The sequence below is a fragment of the Limulus polyphemus genome, unplaced genomic scaffold (genome assembly GCF_000517525.1).
Source record: "Limulus polyphemus unplaced genomic scaffold, Limulus_polyphemus-2.1.2 Scaffold10, whole genome shotgun sequence".
Classification (NCBI taxonomy): Eukaryota; Metazoa; Arthropoda; class Merostomata; order Xiphosura; family Limulidae; genus Limulus; species Limulus polyphemus.
The window spans coordinates 1,935,599-1,947,618 of NW_013665620.1; the positions used below are offsets into that span (position 1 = coordinate 1,935,599).

Here is a 12,020-nt window from a genome sequence, read left to right on the forward strand (position 1 = left end):
TGATGGCAGAAAGGTCTGAGGGCAAATACTTAGTTTCCTCTTTCACCTGATAATACTGTTCATGGTGGGAGGTTTACCACTCAGTTATGTAAAGGGATACCTGTGCTCCTCGATCTATTGGGACCCAGAATAGATTCCATCCTTATCCAAAAGGTTCCACTGCTCAGGCATACCATGTCAGCAGCATCAGTTACTACCCTATGCTGGTGGGGTCTGTGGGAGTGCAGTTACAACATTTTTTGGACATCTGGAATTCCTTCACCACAGACCCATGGTTACTCCAGGTTCTGGTCTCAGGTTGGTCATTCACTTCACATCTCCAAATCCATTATCCTTTCAACCTGTGATATTTCCACTCCCAACAGATCCACAGAGTTTGGATCTTCATTCCATGGCTATCAGAGAGTTGTTGGTCAAGATGGCTGTAGAGAGAGAGTCAATCCCATTCTTACATGTATTTTGATATGCAGTAGAAGTGTTCTCTTTCTAACACACACTCTCTTCCTTTTTCTTTGTTGTTATAAACAAGATTGGTATTTTATTCACTGTCTGATGATGATTCATGTTTAAATATACTTTAATTTTAATTAGTACTCTCTATTAAAATACTTTTAAAGTTACACAAGCCAACTTAAAATATTAGTTTCATAATTATATTCTAACTTAAGTACCAATACTTATGATGCATATAATGTGCAGGATTTTGGTATCTTGATCTTTTTTTTGTAGAAGAGTTTTAACTACATGTATAGCCCCCCCCCCCCATGGGTCGATGGTATTATAATACTAAAAACTGGGTTTTGATGCCCCTAGTGGGAACATTGTGTTGCAGTTGTTTTTAACAACAAACAAAATATACATGTATATCATGCTCATTTGTTCTTTTGTGTATAGTGTTGCTTAATAGAATGGGTGTACCAAGACATCCTAAATTTAAAGTGACTTAATTATGTTGTTTACTAAAGTATGTATAATACTACTGTTTTAATAACTACAGAGAAAGACAGTATGAAAAAGTTAGTGTAAAACTTTATGAGTATACAATAAATGTTTTCAATACACAGAAGTTTGTATTTATGTTAAAATATGATTAACTCTTTCAATGATGGTGCTTTCATAATTTTCACTTGAACAACTTTTACATGCTTGTAATTTCTTTCAAAAACTAAACAAAAATACATCAGAATGTTGCTTTTTAACCCACTTATAAAAATAGAGCTTCATAATGATTTTCCACAATCATTATTCCTGTAATTTTAATATACAGTAAATATGTTCTCTTTCTGATACAAACTTTATTTTTTTTATAAACAAATTTTGCATTTTATCCATTGACCAATGATGATTATTCATGTTTGAATATATTTCAATTTTAATTAGTACTGTTCATTAAAATACCTACATTCAAAGTCACATAAGCCAGATTAAAATATCAATGTGCTAATTACATTCTCATAACTTCAATACCAATGACAATCTTTAAAAGTCAGATATATTAAACTATGGGGTGGACATTAAGCTCAGACTTACTGGTCAACCTAATGAAAGTTTAATAAAGTACACCAGTAGTTCTGAATTTTGTAACATTATTGTGATGTTGCAGTAATGGCAGTACCAAGATTGTATAGTCTTCAGCTCTTAACCATCAGGCTATAAGAAAGACTAAGCAGCTTATTAAAATTTTTAATCTTTGTGCAGGATGAAATATTTATACCCTGATAACCCCACAGCTTACTTGTTATGTTGATTGGCAGATAACTCAAACTAATGCCATAATTTATAGTAATACAAGTTTTATTGACTTGTATCATTAACTTGAGAATTCACTTTGTTTTTTCAGGAATAAAACCCTTTAGATGTACAGTATGTGGATATACTTTTACCCTCCAACATAGCCTGAATTACCATATGTTAATCCATAATAATAAAAGCCATTTTGTGTGTTTGGAATATGGTCAGAATTTTTGCCATCTAAGTCATTACAAGGGACATCTAAGGCAGCATACTGAGGAAGCACTTTATGAGTGTGCAGACTGTGGTCATAAGTTGTTAAAAACAGTTTTAAAAATATTGAACACTATATTTTCCTTAACAACCTGATCATTTTTGCTATCACATGTATCACAGATTGAATTGTAGAGCATCAAAGTTGTTTTTGCCTTAATGACTATAAATTGTGTTAGATTTAAATTTAAAAAACTTTCAGATTGGGCATAATATTGTGCGCATGACAGGAGGTTTAAGTGAGTTACATTCAAAATTTAATTAAACTTCTTTCTTATCATGGTATATAAATAAACTTGGCTTAAAAATATAGCTAATAATCCATATTTTAACATTATATAATTTTTAAATTCTTAATTCTATAAAGCAATATAAAAAAATCATTAATTTCCGCTAGTGTGAGAATTGAGACATTTGCTCTCTAGGTATCCCCTCTTTTCTAATTTATTTACCACCCCTCCAAGAAGTATGAAATTTAACATAAATTACTCCTTATAATGTTTTTATTGCTCAGGCAAATCATAATTATTATAGTCTTCAATCTTATTTGGTACAGAGCTATAAAATAGAAAATCAGGCTCCCCTTGTCATGCCCTCCTGTCACATCCTCTCTTTCAGAAATTGCCAATAGTTCCCTCTCAAGTTTAATACTGTATTATTTATAACCAATTGAAAGCCAGTATTTTAATCTATCAAAGGACACATTATATTACATTGTTTCTTGTACAGAGAATTATCTATTTTGCTTCCAGTTCATGCTATATTCCCATGGGAAACATCAGTGAGCTTAGATGAAGTTTTAATGGCTCTTGTCACATAGTTAGAAAGGCAGAAAATTTGTGATAGTTATGGGACCTTGTCTATTTTTTGCACATTATTATTCTGTGTTCTTTGGTACATTATTTAATTAAATAAAAAATTATTTAGTGCATTAGTACCTTTAATGTAATCAACAGGAAAAAAAGAAGACCCAGCTAAGTACTTCCTCTTATTTTTTCAGATGTTTTCCTTATTTATTATTATAAAAGTAACTAAAATGTAAAAATTTAGAACTTTTTAGGTTAGTTTAGTTAAATTAGATAATAATAATAATAATAAAAATTTTTCACGAGATATGCTTGCTAGGAGCTCACAAGTAGTCCATACGTTATTTAATTCAATAGGATAACATGAACTCCACATTCACTAATTGAAAAGTTTTATGGTAGGGATATTAATTTAGACATGCTACAAACAGGTGTATACTGTTATGAGTTTAAAGCTACTTAGGATAAACAAATGTATTTTCATATTAACATTTTAAATCATTCTAGAAAGAAAAGAGCATAATTTAGATTTAATTAGATTTTTTTTTTGGTGATTATGAGGTCAGTCAAATTGACCAACCTCATATACAGAGCTAGGGTAGAGAAAATATAATGTTTTACTGAAATAACATTTTACAATTATGTAGGAGGTTTTAGAGATTATACAAATGTAATTTGAAAATTTTCAGATGAATAAGCCTTTTTAATCTTAACATGAAAATTACCAGTAAACAAAAATACTCAATGTATTTACAGACAAATCTTTATTAAAAATACATAATCAAAAAAAAATCTTTATTTTTTGTTACGAAAGTGTTGTAATATTTACCGAACGTCTAACAGATTTTGTGAAGATATACATACTGAATTAAAAGTTATAGTATGGAAACTGTAATGAGAACAAATTGGTTGCAAACTAAGTTGATTCAACCGAGCTTATGTGAAAAGAGATAAAATAACACACACTAGACAAGTAACTAAAAATTTCACAAATCTTGTAATCAAACACCAATTTATTTCCAGTAAGTTAGTTGGGTAATAAATATTGGTCATTACTTTGTTTAATGTAATATGAAGAATATCTAAAAGGACAGATTTTTCTTTCAAAATTTCTATTACTTTTACCTAAACTTTGAATTCATATGAATTTAATACATTCTTTGTTAAGTGTAATAAGGTTTCAGGGTTGTGACAGTAAAGAATTATCAAAATCTAACAGCAGTCAAAAAAAAGTTTGAATTGCCATGTTACATTTTGTTATGATAGTTATTTTAGTACTTGTTTCTTTTTTAAATAAAAGCCATAATTTTAATTGTCAGTGCAGGATCAGGATTGAAAATACAGTTTTATTAGTTACCTTAACATATTTATTTATTCTTATCTGGTAGGTTTATGACAAGAAATACCAATAATTGTCACCTGAAAACCCACCATGAAAAATTCTAACAGTACAAGGTACTGTTACTCTGTTAGTGGATGAGACCTGTAACGTGCAGGCTTCTCCAAGAGAAAGGGATCATTTGGCATGGAAAAAAGCAAGAACAAGTTAACCTGGTGGCCTGAAGTAAAGTATTAAAGAGAAATTGATTTCCATATACTGACAGGTACATGTAGTACCGACTAATTCTCATAATGAACTATATTTGCACAACACTGAATTTTCTATGTCTATATTATACCATAGTTGTAAATCACATAAGAGTTGTAAGAAATTCAAGTTTTGGTTCAGGTCAACCTTTTTGCAATGGGCTCAGATAATTTATGAAACACTGTATTGGGAATTTCACTTGTGCAACAATACATACTGTAACTCTGAGATTTCTTAACATGTATCCTCTCAAAAGCTGGTAAGATTTTGTTAAAGATCATAAGTATCTTGCACTTAAAGAATTACATAATTTTAATTGTTTTTAATAAACATATGCTATTTTTCTATTGTAGTTACTTGCACTCAAACTTTTAATAAATCAAATGCATAGTGATTTTAATTTTAATTATAAAAGTACTCTACTTCATCTTGTAGTTTTCATATTTCATTTTCATAATTCCTAGAACCTCCTAAATGAATATCAAAAGTTTTTAAGGTAAATGTTTATATTTTATTTTTCATTTTCTCTACCATATCACTAACTCTAGCTATTATCATCAAAGTACAATGTAATGAAATTATTTAAATTAGGATATAGAAAAAAAAATACCTTTTAGTTTTTTGTGGAATATCTTTAAAGATTTGCTTTTGGATATATTCCTAATTTCAGGTCTTTTTCCTTTTCTCATATAATTAATTGTTAATGTTTTATTTCCCTTTCTTGTCCTTTACCACTTATTATTCGTCTTGACACAAGTCAGCGTTGCCCTCGAGGCACATTACAGTAGCTCCAGCAGTGACACACAACCCTTAAGCAAAATTTTTGAGAACCTTGAGAACTGATGAAAAAGTATGATGTCTATTTAAAAAATGTTTAAACTTTCAATTATGCATTTTAACTAATACATAATTGACTAAAATATAAAAGTGAAACCTAAATGCAATTTAACTGTATCTTTAACAATAACATATTTCAGTAAGAAACAACCGTAAACGCTATAGTCGATCAAGCAGCCAACAATACTACAGGCAGTTCCATGTACCCTGTGACAAAAACTACATGCCAATTTCAAAATAATTGTTGTTGAATTATAGTGTAAAATGAGTTCTTTATAATGACCATATATATGTGTGTATGTAACACTTACGTGTAGGCTATAAAGCTCAAACAAATCTATTGAAAATGGGTATGGCACCAGTCAGGAATTGACACAATTTATTATCTGTTTCAATTACATTCATACAGAAAACTGTGAAATGTATGTGTCAATAGGTTAAGAAAACATTTTATTGTATAGATGTAAATCTACAGAACTGGCATTATATTATTGAAGATACAGAATGCCAAAATAGAGAATTTTATAGCTTGTGGGTCACATGACAATACAACTGAAGTTTAAAGTAGTTTTGTAAAGGTTTTTTTTGAATAATGGACTTAAAAATTAGATAGCATATTACTTTGTATCATGAAATACATTATAATGTTAATTCATTTACATACATTGATAGTAAAGGTGTTTAATTAAATTTTGAATGTAACACAATGACTTGTGCAGAAAAGTGTTTAAAGGGGTACCTTGTGCAAAAGGGTTAATGATGAATTGTTACTGTGAAACTACATTATTTTAAATTACTATTTTGTTGCTTACAATGCAGTTCTTAATTATAATAAAATACATATCCTGTATGAATTTGAGACAAGTGTGTTGGAAGAAGAAAATTTTCTGTTGTGAACACAATTTCTGTGAAAATTTTAAATCTATATATGTGAGAAATATGTTTATAAAAATTTACAAAGGTAGTATTTTTAATTTTCCAAAGAAAATGCTTCTTGGCTCCTAATTTACAGCATGAGGTACAACATGTAATTTTTCAGTCTAGATTGAGAAGACTTTAAATAAAAGGTAAGAAAAATATCTTCTTGAGTTTTTATGCAGTATGTTCTAAATACTTCAATCTTGTTAAATAATTAAATCAGTGTTTCAGTAGTTTTTACATTTTATCAAGATTCTCTCCTTTTCGTTTAGGAGAGGAGACTTGGCCATTAAAATGAAGGTTCATAAAGGAAGTAATTTGGAAGTATTAATATGATTTGTACAGCACATTCTCAAGAATTTGTAGTAATGAGAGTCAATGACTTCCGATGTATATTGTAAAGGCCTGACTTAGGTTCATGTTCCTTACATGGAGATTCATTCATGATGGTTGTAATAAACATAGGTGCAAAAAGATCAGTTAAAGACAAAAATAAGAAACCCTATAACCTAAGAGCTTTCAAAAGGTAGACCTTTCTTCATCAGGGGCAAAAGAGATAATGTTTAGTTGTTAAACTACTGTATGTATCGTGATGTGAAAGGTTTTTTGTGAAACTGTTTTAAAGTGTAAATATGTAAAGTTACTGATATTTTAATGTTGTTGCTTTGTATACAAAAATGAAAAACAGCGACAAGATTTTTGCATTTATTATGTGTTGAACAAGTTAGTGTCTGTCAACCAGAAAGCTTGTTTAGCTCTTTTAAAACACTAGTCATTTATAGTTGGCTTCAAATTGATATCAGAAAGGAAAATATGTTTGAAAGAACTACATGAGCCTGGAGTACTTATTTTGTTTTTCTACAGCATAAACATTTTACCTTGAATATATAGTAGAAGTTCAGTTTTTAATTTCTTTACAAAACAGGCATGTCAAAATAGCACCTGTAACTATAATCCAGACATGATCTGTACATGCTCTTAAACTGTGGTTTTAAGCACTGGATTCACAAAATTGTAACTGCTCATTTTTTATTTGCAAGTTTGTATCCATTTTTCTGTATAGTGTATGAAGTTAAATTATGAATGTGTGAGTGACTAAGGATTATTATATATTAAATGTTGCTGGTTCAATATATCCTTTCACTTTGCAGTCCATTAATTATTTATATGCCAAAAACTACAGCTGCTCATGGCTCTTGAATATTTTGAATGATATAATTAATAAAAAACATTTGTAATGGTATAATTATTCGGACTATTATTCTCATCTTTATTATGTGTATTATTATTTTCACAATGTTTCCACCAGTGAATTTTCCGGCCATCATCAGGTGTTATGTCAGACATTTTATATGCGTCACAACCAGTAAGATTTTGGTGGAATTACCAGGATTTGAACCCCTGAACCTGTGATTCCAAATACAAGCACGCCAACCTCTTGGCTGTCCTCCTGATACCATCAGTTAAACACTTCAAGCAATTATTTTTTGGCACAGAATAAAGGTATAAAGTTATTGAGTTGGGATGGTTTTTGACTATATTGCTGAGATTTGACAACTTCAATAAAAGTAGTTCTGTTCAATACCAAAATCACTAGAAAATAGGAATAATAAACAACATTTTCTTTAATAACATATAATCATCTGCCAAAATATAAACTGGCTATATTATACATGTATTGGGTTCCTATACTTACATATGCCTGTTCCTTTATATGAACTTAAGAAGAGTATTTCAGGAAATGATTACATAATACATACCAAATACATAGAATGATATTTTTGTTAGTAATTACTTGTTTACAAAGTGAGCAGCCTGCATTCTTGTAATTAAAATCAAATCATTGCCCTTGCATTCACAAAATAGAATAATATGATTGTTTTTAATAGCAACTAATCTTTGAGCAACAATGTTGTTCACATGAGATACAAATATGTATGCTAGTGCACAGTATATTTGATGAAGATTAAGTTCAGAATGATCTATGCACATTATTCCTGTCAAACACCACAAAGTACTGTCATGTCAGATTGACATTACATACTATATGTACTATTGTTATAACACAAAGTGATAACTGTACACTAAAATTGTACATTTGCTAGAAGAAATCTCTATAAACTAAGGAATATTAGTTACACAACTAATAGTCATCTGAATCGCTCTCAGCTTCAATGTGGTCAGTGTTTGGATTTAGGCAAGCCATATATTTGCATGCTTCGGTGCATGCTAGTTCTAGTTTACAACACTTGCAGTTAGTGGAACATACTTTAAGACACCAACATTTAACCATTTCAAGTAATATGTTTGGAGTTGCAGGTTGTGTAGTAAGGGTGGGGACAAGGTTGCTGTCATATATGATCCATCCATGATCTACTGGAGGTACAATGCTTTGTTTGGGGTCCAGTGCTTTTTTCCAGAGGTAAGTTGTATAACTCACTCATTTTGTGTGTTGGCATAGACTGTCTTTGGTCGGAAGCATTGTGTCATTTTTAGTCTGTTTCTGACAAAATAAATGATATCGTAGACCATTTGTGTCATTTACTTTTGAGTTCTTTTCATACAGTGTTTGTAAGAAAAATTCTGTAGCACCCTGTGAGGTCATTCCCAATAGAATGCATGTCTTGTTATTTGTCTATATTATGTGAGAAGATCTGCCATGTCTTGATCTTTCCCTACCCTCAAAAACTGCTGGTTGAGTCACTGCTGTCAGAGAATAGAACACTGGTAGTAGAGCACAGAGTTGGTGGCTGAGGGCATGCACAATATCATTGACTGGGACATAATGTGATTTGTCACAGACATAAATCCTATTTATTAAAGACTGGAAATTTAGTAACCTAGATTCATTCACAACAGCGAATTGTGGATTTACTCCTGTACCTGATTTTGCTCACACTGCAAAACAAATAGGCCTCACGATATAATATATATGAAACAAAAATCAAGAATCAATAATATAATTACTTTGGCATATAATTAAATGTGAGTTTACATATTTTGTTATACATATTTTCTGGAGACTTTGGCATTGAACAGAGCTATTTTTATTGAAATTGTTGATAAATCTCAGCAACATACTAAAAAACTATTGCAACTCTGTTTTAGTTTTGCACAATACGATTCAGACCATAATTTAGTCCATGTGTTCTGTGCCAAAAACCAAAAAATAATTGTCCGAATTTGAAAACATTTTCTTTGTTGTTTTGGTCAGATAGGGTACCTTTATGAAGGTGCAATTTTGAACATGCTGATACCACCTAAGAAATGGATACCTGGTCTAATATTGATCCTGAGACTCTAATCTTTCCATCAATTCTTTTCCACCTTTGGAGAGCAACGAGATGACACTTTTGAGCATTTGGCTCCTAGACTATTAGCAAATGATAGTCCCATCTTGGTATCCATGGCTACACCCTTTAATTGTTTGTAACATGAATCATTGAGAGAAAATGCATTAAGTGTCAAAACTAGTTCAGATAGTCTTACTAGAGTGTCTGTTGATGGTTCTAGCACTTATTGGTAGTTGAGGTAGAACTTCATAGCTTTAAGACCATCAGTATGCAGTATGACAGCATATAAGGACTTGATGTTAATTGTAAGTAGTAATAGATTAGAAGTAGTTAGGGATATTTTATTAAACATTTGAAGAGCTTCAATGCTATCTTTCATATAAGTTGGAAGAGTATGTACCAAAGATGTCTCGATTTCATCTAAAAAACTGGAAATTAACTATAGGACAATTACATGTTTAAACAAGGATGTTGTTGGTTCTTCTACAATTAAGTCTTGCACATCTAGTGGGAGTTCTTCTGCATCTGTTAAATAGTTTATGGTTTCCTTTACAGTGGTTTAGTTTTCTTCAAGATGATCAGTTTATAGTTTAAAATAGTATTCATCATTACAGGGTTGTTGTTCTGCTCCTACTATATACAAGTCCTTACACCATATGACTATAACACCAACTTTGTCTGCAAGGTTGATTATGATGTCATGTCTTGTCTTTAAGTTCTTCAAGTTTTTTGTTTTTTTCTCATCTATGTTAATATTGTGTTTAATCATGAATTTATTAAAGAAATTGAGTTTGTGGATTTTCTCTTGACGCTTGTCAATAAAATATTCTAAAGTTGGAAATTTTCCTTGGCTAAGTGTTAAGTTTTATTGTGTCTTTTGAATAAAATAAAAGGACTTTCATTAGGGAAAGAAAGGATTTCAGTCTGTATTTTGGTTATTGTCAACAGAGTTATTGTTGCTGAAGTGGGCTTGTAAGTGTAAAAAAGAAAAAAAATGTGCAACATCTCATTTAGTGTAGAAGTCATCAGTATGAAGATATGTAGGAAGAGATTTAAGACAGTTGCTCAAAACTGATCTTTCAGTGTCTAATAGTGGAAGGTCAGGAGGGATAGTGATGGCCTGATTGGATGAAATTTCTGTACGATTAGTGTTCCTTTCAGCTTGAGTTATCGGTATGGTTTGTTTAAACTTTATGGATCAGTTGGTTAGATGTTTGTTCGATATGATCTCAAGTAGGATTTTTTAGTTGGTTGGCCATAGACAATGTAAGAATGACCCTTAATGTTTTGTAAGTTTTTTAACTTATGGGATTTTACATTACTTAATGTAACTGTTTGTTTAATACTGTCTCTTCATCAGACATTTCATATAAAAGATGGTGTTGATAGTAAAGGTCTTGAGATGCAAAATCATGTTGTTGGATGAAGAAGTGCAAACAATCACGTATTAAGTTTTTGGAACACTGAGTGACTATAAAGTTCATCATGATTAAACACAAGCAGATGAAGTTTTAGTCAGAAACCATTAGGAAAAATGCAACTGTGTAGACAAGTGCTTAAAACATGATGGGACAATTGTACCTAGTTTTTGACAAAGTGGTTTGAAAAGGGTTAAGTCCACATGAATAAAGGCAGCCTGAGAAACATTGTAAAAAGGAAGTCATCCTTTGATGTAGACTGTTGTATCGATGTTTAGGGTTAGTTGTATTATATTTGTTGTTTACATAGGAGTGGAAAAAATATTTTCAAGAAGAAAAACCAGCTAACAAAAATGCTATGGTAAAATGAAATCAAGAACAAAAAAGTGAAAAAAAACTTATATCACATAAAAAGGCTAATGTTAAATAGATGTTTTAATGTGGACATTTTTGCTTTAAGATTGACAAAGGACTCCTATTTGATGAAACATATTTTCTTTATTGGTGTATCAAAAAAAAAGTTCAAGTATACCACTCAAAATTTAGTTGGGATCACTTTTCAAAATAATTCACCACTGCCTGGCACAATATCCACATACTCCTGATGAGCTTCTGATGTTGATTCGTGACATTTATCTACAGGAGTTTCTCCCAGTTCATGGAGAGTTATGGGCTGAAACAGCATGCTGGAAGAAGTTTTGGACAGGCTTGATTGGGTTCATGTTTAAAGCAGGTCTCTTTTCAAAGGAGCTTCTCCATAATCCAAACTCATTGTGAGTGATGATGTCAGTCATAAAGATAAAGTTTCCAATGTATAACCTTGTGTAAATGTCTTGGATCTCATCCACCCATGTACTGCAAAGCTGTCAAATAGCTGTTTTGGTACATGTAGATGCCAGTCTTGCCATTGAAGCTGATGTTACCCTAGACTGTGGGACTTACCTCCCTAACATTCATGTTCAATGATGTTAGCATTGTGCTAACACTCACAAGGTCATCTCCACAATCTTGCATGATGGCCTGTTAAGTCAACGTAAAACATGAACTTCCCTTTCCAGATATTGACATCCATTCATGGATAGTCTTGAGCCCAATTTCAACAGTTTTTGAAGGTAGTGACCACATACTAACCTCCTGAAGAATACAGACCAAAGTT

General features: G+C 31.2%; 1 long non-coding RNA gene across 1 annotated transcript in view; it reads left to right on the plus strand.

The window, feature by feature from the left end:
• Nucleotides 1–6,825, plus strand: part of LOC106478452 — an 11,984-nt gene extending 5,159 nt beyond the window's left edge. Inside the window, exon 3 of the long non-coding RNA XR_002609910.1 lies at nt 6,426–6,825. This is a non-coding gene — a long non-coding RNA (uncharacterized LOC106478452). The remainder of the gene's footprint in view (nt 1–6,425) is intronic.
• The last annotated feature ends 5,195 nt before the right edge of the window (nt 6,826–12,020 follow it).